This window comes from Oryctolagus cuniculus, chromosome 10 (genome assembly GCF_051225735.1).
Source record: "Oryctolagus cuniculus isolate XC-2025 breed Fujian yellow rabbit chromosome 10, ASM5122573v1, whole genome shotgun sequence".
Taxonomy (NCBI): domain Eukaryota; kingdom Metazoa; phylum Chordata; class Mammalia; order Lagomorpha; family Leporidae; genus Oryctolagus; species Oryctolagus cuniculus.
The window spans coordinates 102,027,016-102,038,884 of record NC_142876.1 but is presented as its reverse complement, the minus strand read 5'-3'; positions in this window follow the sequence as shown (position 1 = coordinate 102,038,884).

Here is an 11,869-nt window from a genome sequence, read left to right as displayed (position 1 = left end):
GTAAAAATAGCAGTGTCACCTGGCAGGGAGGAGGCTTAGGCTTGCTGTCACTCAGAAACACAGAGTTTCTGTGGGGACCTGGACACTGGCCTCAGCCTTTGTCCCTCCCCCTGCCCAGGGAACAGCACTTTGACCTCTACCTGCCAGTTGCAGGGGAGAGGGGTGCTAAGTGGTCAAGCCTGACTCCCAGTTAGTGGGGGACCAGCTAAAGGCAAATTGACAGAGAAAGAGAGAGAGAGAGATCTTCCATCTGCTGGTTCACTCCCCAAGAGCCAGGGCTGGGCCAGGCTGAAGTCAGAAACCAGAAGGCAGAAACTGTCTGGGTCCCTCATGTGGGTGACTTGAGCTATCATCTACTGCCTCCCAGGCTGCATTAGCATGAGCTGGATTGGAAATGGAGGAACTGGGACTTGAACCAGCGCTCCGATGTAGAATGTGGACATCACAAGTAGTGACTTAACCACACACCAGTGCCCGCAGGCCATGTTACTTTAAATGTTACTTTATTCAGAATGGAGTGCAAGTCCATTATTCATTACAGGCAAAGACATTTCTTCATTAGAAGACAGCAGGGGGCACTGGCACTGTGGCTCAGCAGGTTAAGCTGCTACCTGCAGCGCCCCCTGCAGGGGTCCCACCCTGTCCAGGCTGCTCTGCTTCTGATCCAACTCCCTGCTAATGCACTTGGGAAGGCAGTGGAGGATGGCCTGAGGGCTTGGACCTCAGCCATCCATGTGAGACACTTGGATGGAGCTCCAGGTTCGTGGCTTCTGGCTTTAGCTTTGCCCCACACCTGCCATTGTGACCATTTGGGGAGTCAACAGATCGAAGATCGATCTCTCTCTCACTCTGACTTTCAAATTAAATAAATAAATAAAAATCTGGGCCCTTTAGGATGGGCTCATGCATGTCGGCCGTGGGCCCCTCCTCTCAGCACGGTTCACAGCTGCAGGTTGACTTCTGGAGGATAGACGCTGAGGCTGACCAAAATGAGAGCCACCGAACTCCTAATTCTGAGCAGAAGCTGTGGGTTCTCCTGAACAATTTTTCCATATAAGAAAAAGTGTATCAGTCATAAAGTAGCATCATCAGTTTTCGAAAGCTGACATTAAGAACAAACAGCTTGGGCCGGCGCCACGGCTCACTAGGCTAATCCTCCACCTTGCGGCGCCGGCACACCGGGTTCTAGTCCCGGTCGGGGCACCGGATTCTGTCTCGGTTGCCTCTCTTCCAGGCCAACTCTCTGCTGTGGCCAGGGAGTGCAGTGGAGGATGGCCCAAGTACTTGGGCCCTTCACCCCATGGGAAACCAGGATGAGTACCTGGCTCCTGCCATCGGATCAGCGCAGTACGCCGGCCGCAGCGCGCTGGCCGCGGCGGCCATTGGAGGGTGAACCAACGGCAAAGGAAGACCTTTCTCTCTGTCTCTCTCTCTCACTGTCCACTCTGCCTGTCAAAAAAAAAAAAAAAAAAAAAAAAAAAAAAAAGAACAAACAGCTTGGTCAAAATTGTGTTTCCAGAGGATAGTTTCAGTAGCAGTGTGCACAAGATGGATAGAATCCACAGCAGGAAAGTCGTGAGATTATAACCCAGCAGATGAGCGGATGTCCTGCGGAGAAGTGTGGTGAGTCGCGTCTCTCAAGTCCCCTTGTGTCAGGATGGGTTCAGGTGAATACACTCCCGGTGGGCTGCCTGACCTCGGAACCGAGTGGCAAAGCGATGGCTGTGTCTCCACCATTTCTTTCTATCTTATCTGCATAAGTGGGCTCTGTGGGCTGGCGCTGCGGCTCACTAGGCTAATCCTCCGCCTAGCGGCGCCAGCACACCGGGTTCTAGTCCCAGTCAGGGTGCCGGATTCTGTCCCGGTTGCCCCTCTTCCAGGCCAGCTCTCTGCTGTGGCCAGGGAGTGCAGTGGAGGATGGCCCAGGTGCTTGGGCCCTGCACCCCATGGGAGACCACGAAAAGCACCTGGCTCCTGGCTCCTGCCATCGGATCAGCACGGTGCGCCGGCTGCAGCGCGCCAGCCGCAGCGCCATTGGAGGGTGAACCAACAGCAAAGGAAGACCTTCCTCTCTGTCTCTCACTCTCTCACTGTCCACTCTGCCTGTCAAAAAAAATAAATAAATAAAATAAAAAAATAAAAAAAATAAGTGGGCTCTATGGCCAGACAGGGCGCTGGAGCCACATCGTGCTGCCACACTGCTGGCAGGTGACACGCCATGTGTTAATTCACTGCAAAGCTTGGTGCTTCCTTTGTCATGACCTGGAACAGCTCTCACTGATGTTGACGATACCAGTCCTAAATCCAAACAGTGGCTCCTGGGATGCGGCTTTTCCGTAAGGTCACATGCCTCCCACGAGTGGAGAACGAGAGACGCCTCGGATTCCTTCACGGCCGGCTGCGGTGAGCGTGCCTTTGGTGTGATGCAACCTCCTGTTGTTTTGCAGGTTCGTGCTTATTTTCATTATCTATCCAGCAGGGGATATTTTCTGACTCTTAAATTATGACCCATGGGGCACAGCTGGTTAAGCCACAGCTTCTGATGCTGGCATCCCATCTAAGTTTGGGTCCCAGCTACTCTGCTTCAAATCCAGCCCCCTACTAATACACCTGGGAAAGCAGCAAAAGATGGCCCAAATGCTTGGGCCCTTGCCATTCACTTGGAAGATGGTTGGAGTTCCTGGCTCCTGGCTTTATCCTGGCCCAGCCCCGGCCATTGTGGCCATTTGGGAAGTGAACCAGCAAACAGAAGATCTCTCTCTTTTTTTCTTTCTCCCTCTCTGTCACTCCACCTCTTTATTTTATTTATTTTATTTGAAAGACAGTTATAGAGAGAGGTAGAGACATAGAGAGAGAGAGAGAGAGGTCTTCGATCAGCTGGTTCACTCCCCAAATGGCCACAACAGCCAGAGCTGAGCTGTTTTGATACCAGGAGCCAGCATCTTCTTCTGGGTCTCCCATGTGGATGCAGGGGCCCAAGAGCTTGGGTGATCTTGTACTGCTTTCTCAGGTACATTAGCAGGGAGCTGGTTCAGAAGTGGAACAGGCGGGACTCAAACTGGCACCCATATGGGATGCTGGTGCTGCAGACTGGGGCTTTAACCTGCTGCACCACAGCACCAGCCCCCAAATCAATCTTTTTTTTTTTTTTTTAAGATTTATTTATTTATTTTAAAGGCAGTTACAGAGAGCCAGAGGCAGAGCGGGTGAGAGAGAGAGAGGAGAGAGATATCTTCCATCTGCTGGTTCACTCCCAAGATGGCCACAACGACCAGAGCTTCACTGATCTGAAGCCAGGAGCTTCTTCTGGGTCCCCCATGTGGTTGCAGGGGTACAAGGACTTGGACCATCTTCTACTGCTTTCCCAGGCCATAGCAGAGAGCTGGATGAGAAAGGGAGCAGCTGGGACTCAAACCAGTGCCCATATGGGATGCCAGCACTGGAAGCAGTGACTTTACCCACTGTGCCACAGCATCAGCCCCCAAATAAATAAATCTTAAAAAATATTATGGGCCTGCAAACTCTCAGCAAGTTTTTTTTTTTCATATAAGCAACACATTTTTGAAACAGTACTCTTTTGAAATTGTAGTGAAGAATTAACTAGAAGGTAAACTTGATCGTGAAGTTTTTTCAAGAGGCATACCTTGCTGAAAGCGTTTGAGTACATGTTGTTTTACCAGTTGTATACAACTATTGCTATACCCTAGACACTCGCAAAGCTTTCCATCTTTAAATCAACCAGCTGGGGCCTGGCTCAGCTGGGCTCTTCCAGGCTATTTTGGACTCAGCACCGTCTCATCTGGGCTCCCTGTGCATCTGAAGCCAGGTGGCAGATACTTGGACACTCTTCCTGAGTGGCATCCCTCGTGTGGTTGGAAGGTGGGCACAGTCCCCTCACCCGAGAGAGTCGGGAGGCTTTGTGTCTGTCGTTCAACACATCCAGACCAGGACTGTCCCCGTGGGAGACAGAGGAAGCCGCTGGTCTTGAGCACAGGCACTAAGTGGGCACAGTGTCCCCTTGGCTGCATTTATTGCCCAAAGAAAGCCGCAAAGCCAGGCCTGATGCAAGGGTAGAGAATTAGGCCTCATCTTGATCGGAGGAGCTAGGAAACCTCATTGTAGAGAATATTTACCGGAAGCTGTGAATAATGATATCCATCATTCTAGGTTTTTCTCTCTCCCTAGAAACAACAGCCATGAGCATTTGCATTTCTTTCAACTGTCTGTCATCGAGCCCTTCCCTAATCTGCATACTCCCTCAGGACAGCGAAAAAGCCAGGAGCTCCATCCAGGTCTCCCGTGAAGATGCAGGGCCATCTTCCACTGTCTTCTCAGATGCATCAACAGGGAGCTGGATTAGAAGCGGAACAGTTGGGCTCGAACTGGCGCTCAAAGGGGCTGCCGACATTGCAGGTGGCGACTTCACCCCCTGGAGGGCTCATCTTTAACTCCATGGGCTCAGCAAATATTTATCTGAAAAATATAGGTCTGTTCAGAAAAGGGCAAGAGACAGGTTGGACTTATGCAGCCATGCTTACTGCATAGTTTTTAGATTTTATCAGGTTTCACTGAGCAAAAAGAAAAAAAATCTAATTTTGCAATTCTATATTTTTTTTTCAAGGAAGTGTGGGGAAATATAAGACAAACTAAACCTCTTGCGACTCATGGACCTGGGTCTCTGTTGCTTCATTTTTGCTGGGCTGGCTCATGTTTCTCTGGTCCTTGGGCTACGCTTCAGAGACAAATGAGTATGATTCACATGTGTCTGAAACTCAAGTAGCTTCCAGAGAAATCTTTGTTTCCTTTCTTTATCAGTGTCAGGGAGTGTAACTGAGAACAAAGTCTTCTCCACAAAGGTCAAAGAGAAGAAAGTGGCTGGACGCTGCGTTGTAGCAGGTAAAGCTGCTGCCTGTGGTGTGGGCATCCCACATGGGCATGGGTTCGAGTCCCAACTGCTCCACTTCCGATCCACCTCCCTGCTAATGCACCTGGGAAAGCAGCAAAAGATGGCTCAAGTGCTTGGGCCCCTGCACCCACATGGGAGATCTGGGTGGAATTCCACACTCCTTGCTTCAGCCTGGCCTAGCCCTGGCTGTTGTGGCTGTTTGGGGAGTGAACCAGTGGATGGAAGATATTTCTCTCTCTCTCTCTCTCTCTCTCTCTCTCTCTCTTTCTCTCTGTAACTCTGACTTTCAAACAAATAAATATTAAGAGAAAAAAGAAATGTGAACATCCAAAGTGTTAGTGCCTGGAGAAAGAAATCCCTGGGCCACAGAGCTGGCAAGAGTCTTATTTAGCTTCTGGTGAGAGTTACAGTTGTCCCATGGGGACTGGTTCCAGCACATTCTGTGGGCAGCCAAATCTGTCCCTTATATACAATGGTGTAGTATTCCCACAGAACCCACCCTCATTCTCTCCTGTGCTTTAAATCGTCTCCAACTCACTGTTGCACCTAAGACGATGCAAACACTATGCAAACTGTCGTTATATGTATTGTTTAGGGACTAGGACAAGGAAAATAAATCTCTGCATGTCCAGTGCAGATCTAATTTTTTCTCCAAATATTTCCAGCCTGCTGTTGGCTACACACCCACAGAAATGAAGGGCCGACCGTGTGTATATTTTGAGACACAGAGAGACTGTAATTACAAGTTCTCCAGGGCTTAAAGAAAAGGGAAGGAAGGGAAATCTCTTCCCCTCCTGTCAACACAGGGAATGAAGCCTCGTTTTTCATTTGTGTTTGCCCTTCCTTCCGCCGCCGTGGTGGTTGGTAACCGTGACCGTGCCAGCGCTCCTTCGTAATTCCTGTCTGTCAGGAGTGTGTTCGCCCATCCCATCATCTGTCTCAGACTGTAATCAAATCTTCTGCCCCAGAAGCAAGTCTGGACGACGTGGATTCAGTGCCAAGCTACAGAAACAGATTCCTTCCATTAAAGAAATTATGTCCCACAGAAGGGAAACAGACAATAAGCAGATGAATAAAGACATTTGCTTAATAATTTATTTACAGTCTAATTCCAGGAGCTATTAAGGGTGATGAGGACAAATGAAATAACATAAAAGGCAGAGCTGGGTGGGGAGAGTTATTTCAGGAAAAACTGTACAGAGAGCAGTGTTTCAGCCAAGAGGGGAAGGAGATGAGGAGGCCTGCCGAGAAGCTAAATGCCGTTAGTGTCACAAGGAGAGATCGAGAAGAGCTTTCAGATGCTGAACCTGCGCAAGCAAAGGAATCCAAGCGGCGTTCACATGAGTAGGACAGAGAAAAGGTGCATTTGTGAGACCAAAAAGAAATCAGTTTCAAATAGTGGAAGTTTGAGCTGCCTTAACATCATTATTATTATTATTATTATCATCATCATTATCATCATCATCATTATCAGAGGTGGAGAGATAAAGAAAGCACGTTCCCATCCACTTCCACTGGCTCACTCTTCAAAAGCCCACAGTGGCCAAGACTGGGCCAGGCTGAAGCTAGCACTGGGACTTCAATCCGGATCTCCTATGTGGGTTGCTGAAACCCAATTACTTAAGCCATTCCAGCTGCATTAGAAGGAAGCTGGGCTCAGGAGGCAGAGCCAGGAATCGAACTCAGGCACTCCAGTGGGGGCTGTCTGTGTCTTAACCACTAGACTAAATGCCTGTGCCGCTGCACTTGTTAATTTATTTTTTAGAATTATTTTATTTATTTGAGAGACAGAGTTTACACTCCTCAAATGGCCAAAATGGCCAAAGTTGAGCTGGTCCGAAGCCAGGATCCAGGAGCTTCTTCCAGGTCTCCTATGCAGCTGCAGGGGCGCAAGGACTTGGGCTATCTTCTGCTGCTTTCCCAGGCCATAGCAGAGAGCTGGATCAGAAGAGGAGCAGCAGGGACTAGAACCAGCTCCCATATGGAATAGTGGCACTGCAGGCTGGGGCTTTAACCCACTGTGCCACAGCAACGGTCCCACTTCCCCTGCATTTAAACGGCCAAGTTTGCTGTTAAAGAGACAACAGGTTGCATAGTTTTTAACTCATGCTGGAGGGGAGTCATGGGCTTGCAGACACCATTTAAGCCAGGAATGCAGACTTGCTTTCCTGACTGTGATGGAATGACCTGTGGAAGATTCCTGCTCCTGTGAAAAACAGATTAAAAAGGAAATAAGATTTTAATAAATTAATCTGTGTGACATCTTCAGAAAACTGCCAGGCCACTAGCATTTAAGTGAGCAGAATGTCAGAAGGAAGTGAACCAGAGCGGCGGGCCGGTGTTCTCTATCTAATTGTCGCCTTGGCCATTCGCCTGTTGGTCGTAGGAGGGAGCCTGGAGGTCCTGGCACAGAGAGGACTGGGCAGAGTTGCTGCCGACAGAGAAGTAAGCAAAATGGACCTCTGTGTGGGCCTGCAAGTCAGGTTTCAGGTTTCAGCCTCAACTCCAGCTTCCTGCTAATGCACACTTTGGGAGGCGGCAAATGATAGCTCAAGTAGTTGGGTCCCCACCACCCATATGGGAGACCTGGGTTGAGTTCTGGGCTCCTGGCTTCTGCCTGTCCAGCCCTGGCTGCTGTGGGCATTTGGGGAGTAAACCAGCAGTCTTTCTTACTCACACACTCCTAAATATAAACGTGGGATCAGATTTTGCATATATACTTCTGGATATGTTGTTAATATTTGCATATATGCATGAACATCAAGGTATATTATTTTTCTATTTTCCTTTTTAATATGTAAATCAGATGCATGTATTAATTGAAAACTTAATTTTTTTCACTTCATTGTCTCAGAACTCTTTATTTTTTTCTTTAAATATTTATTTTATTTATTTGAAAGGCAGAGATACAGAGAGGGAGAGGGAGAGACAGAGAGAGATCTTCTGTGCACTGGTTCACTCCCCAAATGGCCACAATGGCCAGGAGCCAGGAGCTTCATCTGATTCTCTCATGTGCATGCTGGGGCCCAGGCACTTGGACCATCTTCTGCTGCTGTCCCAGGTGCAGACCTAGGGAGCTGGATTGGGAGTGGAGCAGTTGGGACTAGAACTGGTGCCCATACGGCATGCTGGCACTGCAGCAGTGGCTGCACCTGCCATGCCACATTGTAGGCCTCTGTCTTGGGGCTGTTACCATGAGAATCCATTAAGCTGTGCATCTGATGTAAATATTCTGATGTTGAAAAGTCAAGATCCTTTTAACTGTTGCTCCTCAACACTGGACATCGCCAAATTACATCTGGTGAACTGACAGCTTGGACTTTGAATCTCTCTCTGTGATTTTTAGTTCTCTGATTGTTAGCTGGTGGAGGAGGCTGTCATGTGACTGCGGAACCTGACCACCCATCCACAGTCTTTGCCCTCTTCCTGTTGCCCAAGCTCTTTGACAAATGATTTTTTTTTTTTGACAAGCAGAGTTAGACAGTGAGAGAGAGAGACAGACAGAAAGGTCTTCCTTCCATTGGTTCACCCCCGAAATGGCCGCTATGGCCGGCGCGCTGCACCGATCCAAAGCCAGGAGCCAGGTGCTTCCTCCTGGTCTCCCATGTGAGTACAGGGCCCAAGCACTTGGGCCATCCTCCACTGCCTTCCCGGGGCCACAGCAGAGAGCTGGACTGGAAGAGGAGCAACCGGGACAGAATCTGGTGCCCTGACTGGGACTAGAACCTGGTGTGCCGGCGCTGCAGGCGGAGGATTAGCCTACTGAGCAGCAGTGCCGGCCATGACAACGATTTCTTTTCCTTTTTTTTTTTTTTTTTTTTTTTTTTTTGGACAGGCAGAGTGGACAGTGAGAGAGACAGAGAGAAAGGTCTTCCTTTGCCGTTGGTTCACCCTCCAATGGCCGCTGCGGCCGGCGCGCTGCGGCCGGCGCACCACGCTGATCCGAAGGCAGGAGCCAGGTGCTTCTCCTGGTCTCTCTTGGGGTGCAGGGCCCAAGTACTTGGGCCATCCTCCACTGCACTCCCTGGCCATAGCAGAGAGCTGGCCTGGAAGAGGGGCAACCGGGACAGAATCCGGCGCCCTGACTGGGACTAGAACCTGGTGTGCCGGCGCCGCTAGGCAGAGGATTAGCCTATTGAGCTGCGGCACTGGCCCATAAATAAATCTTTTTTAAAAAAGTGGCTGGGGGGCCAGCATGGTGGCTTAGTGGGTAAAGCTGCCGTCTGCAGTGCTAGCATCTTGTGTAGGTGCCGGTTCAAGACCCGGCTGCTCCACTTGCTATCCAGTTCTCTGCTATGTCCTGGGAAAGCAGCGGAAGATGGCCCAAGTCCTTGGGCCCCTCATGGGAGACCAGGAAGAAGCTCCTGGCTTTGGATTGGCTCAGCTCCAGCCATTGCGCCCAAGTGGGGAGTGAACCAATGGATGAAAGACCTCTCTCTCTTTCTGTCTCTTCTTCAGTCTCTGTGTAACTCTGACTTTCAGATAAATAAATAAATCTTTTAAAAAAAAGTGGCGGCCAGCGCCGTGGCTCGATAGGCTAATCCTCCGCCTGTGGCGCCAGCGCACCAGGTTCTAGTCCAAGTCAGGGCGCCAGATTCTGTCCCTGTTGCCCCTCTTCCAGGCCAGCTCTTGCTATGGCCCGGGGGTGCAGTGGAGGATGGCCCAAGTGCTTGGGCCCTGTACTCGAATGGGAGACCAGGAGAAGCACCTGGCTCCTAGCTTCGGATTAGCACGCTGCAGTGCTCCGGCCATGACAGCCATTGGAGGGTGAACCAACGGCAAAAGGAAGACCTTTCTCTCTGTCTCTCACTGTCCACTCTGCCTGTCAAACACACACACACAAAAACACACACACACACAAAAGTGGCTAGGGTGGGGCCAGTGCTGTGGCATAGTGAATTAAAGCTCTGGCCTGAAGTACCAGCATCCCATATGGGCACCGGTTTGAGTCCCGGCTGCTCCACTTCTGATCCAGCTCTCTGCTAATGTGCCCGGGAAAGCAGCAGAGGATAGCCTATATCCTTGGGCCCCTGCACCTTTGTAGGAGACCCAGAAGAAACTCCTAGCTCCCGGCTTTGGGTCAGTTCAGCTCCAGCCATTGCAGCCACTTGGAGTGTGAACGAGCAGATGGAAAACCCCTCTTTCTCTCTGTCTCTCTCTCTCTTTACCTCTCTCTCTTTAACTTTCAAATAAAAAAAATTTAGAAAAAGGGTAAGAGTGCAGCAACCTGAAAATGAGTCCTAATATTTGTCTCCCGGCCCCTTAGAGTGGGAAGGAAGCTTGTCACTAATGGGCCACAGACCCATGTAGCAGTTATTTCATTGAAAGAGAGGCCTCCCATCCGTTGGTTCATTCTCCAAAGGCCCACACCACGATGGGCCAGGCTGAGGAGGAGCTGGGACTCAGTCCAGCTCTCCCATATGGGCAACAGAGCCCCGTCTGGGCCATCGCCATTGCCTCCCAGGGCTGCAATAGCAGGAATCTGGAATTGAAAGCAAAGCCAGGACTTGAACCCAGGCACTCTGCTAGGAGATGAGAGCACCGGGTGCCAGTCCCTCATGTTAATTTTACCTATATGACAAAATTCAGGTTGTATGTCAAGTCAGCAGGTGCCCATTCACCTGAATTGGGTAAACCAAAGGCAGGAATTGTATTTTAATTTAATAATGAGTAAAATGTAAAGTTCTTAGGAAATGGAAGGACTTAGGAAGGATTAGAATGACTGACACAAAAAGACACTATCCAGACTCTCTTTCTCTCTAAACCAGTATGTTGTTTGTTTATGGCAGTTTCTCTCTCTTTAAAGCCACATTCTCTTCAAACTCATTTCCTATGAATAATTGAAGAGAAGGAAAAATGTGGCCTCCCGTAGTTGTAGGGTTTGCAGTTCATGGCTCTGTGAACATGAAAGTTTCCATTCTAAATTCTAAGGAGGAGGACATTTCATTCTCTCTGAACAGGTCCATCTTGTTTTGGTTAGTGGAGCAAATAACACTGCAAGAAAAATGGGAACCTGGCATTGCTATTGTGGGCCAGGCTGGAGGCCACCATTTACAGGAGGGCTCAGCACTGCTTAGTCTGTCTTAGTTTGTTCCACCCACTGTGACGGAATGCCATAAACTGGGGGCTTCTAGACAACAGAAATTTATTTCTAGGGTTTTGATCTCAGAAGTGTGAGGTTGGGGGCCAGCCTGGGCAGGCTCTGGCTAGGGCCCTCCTCGGGATTGCAGCCTGCCAGCTTCCTGTATCTTCACATGGTAGGCAGAATGCTAGAAAACCCTCCGGGGGTCCCTCTTCCTGCAAAATTGCATTTGTTTATTTGAGGGAGAGGGAGAGAGAAAGAGAGAGAGAGAGAAACACAAAGTTTACTTCCTCAGTGGCTGGAGTCAAGCCAGTCTGATGCTGGGAGTGGGAACTCCATCTGGGTCTGCCGCGTGGTCCTAGGGACCCTGTCGCTTGAGCCATCACTGCTGTCTCCCAGGATCTGACTTGGCAGGAAGCTGGAGTCAGGAGTTGGAGCCTGAATCCAACCCAGGGATCCTTGATGTGCAGTGCGGGCATCTTCACTGCTAGGCTCAGTCTCTTTTATAAGGGAATAGAAGTCATGAATCCCATTGGAGAGGGCTCCATCCTCAAGGCCTACTCCCAAAGGCCACACCTCCAATCTCATTTGGGGTTAGAATTTCTACATGTATGTTAGAGGGCACGCTCAGCCCATGATACTCTGTAGAAAATATTGGAATGGGCTGTCAAATTCTGGGGAGACTTGGAACTGTAGAAAAGGGTGTGTCACGGGCAGGGGTGAGGAACACTGACCTCAGACAGGGCCTGCCCCCTTAGCACAGACCTCTAGGGCGAAGTCTGTATGGGTCATGCCTTCTTCTCCTAGGAAGCTAAGTGCCCAAAGGCAGAAACCCTGGGGCTGTAATGGCATTGAGAGATGGGCCTTGCTGGCCAGATTCA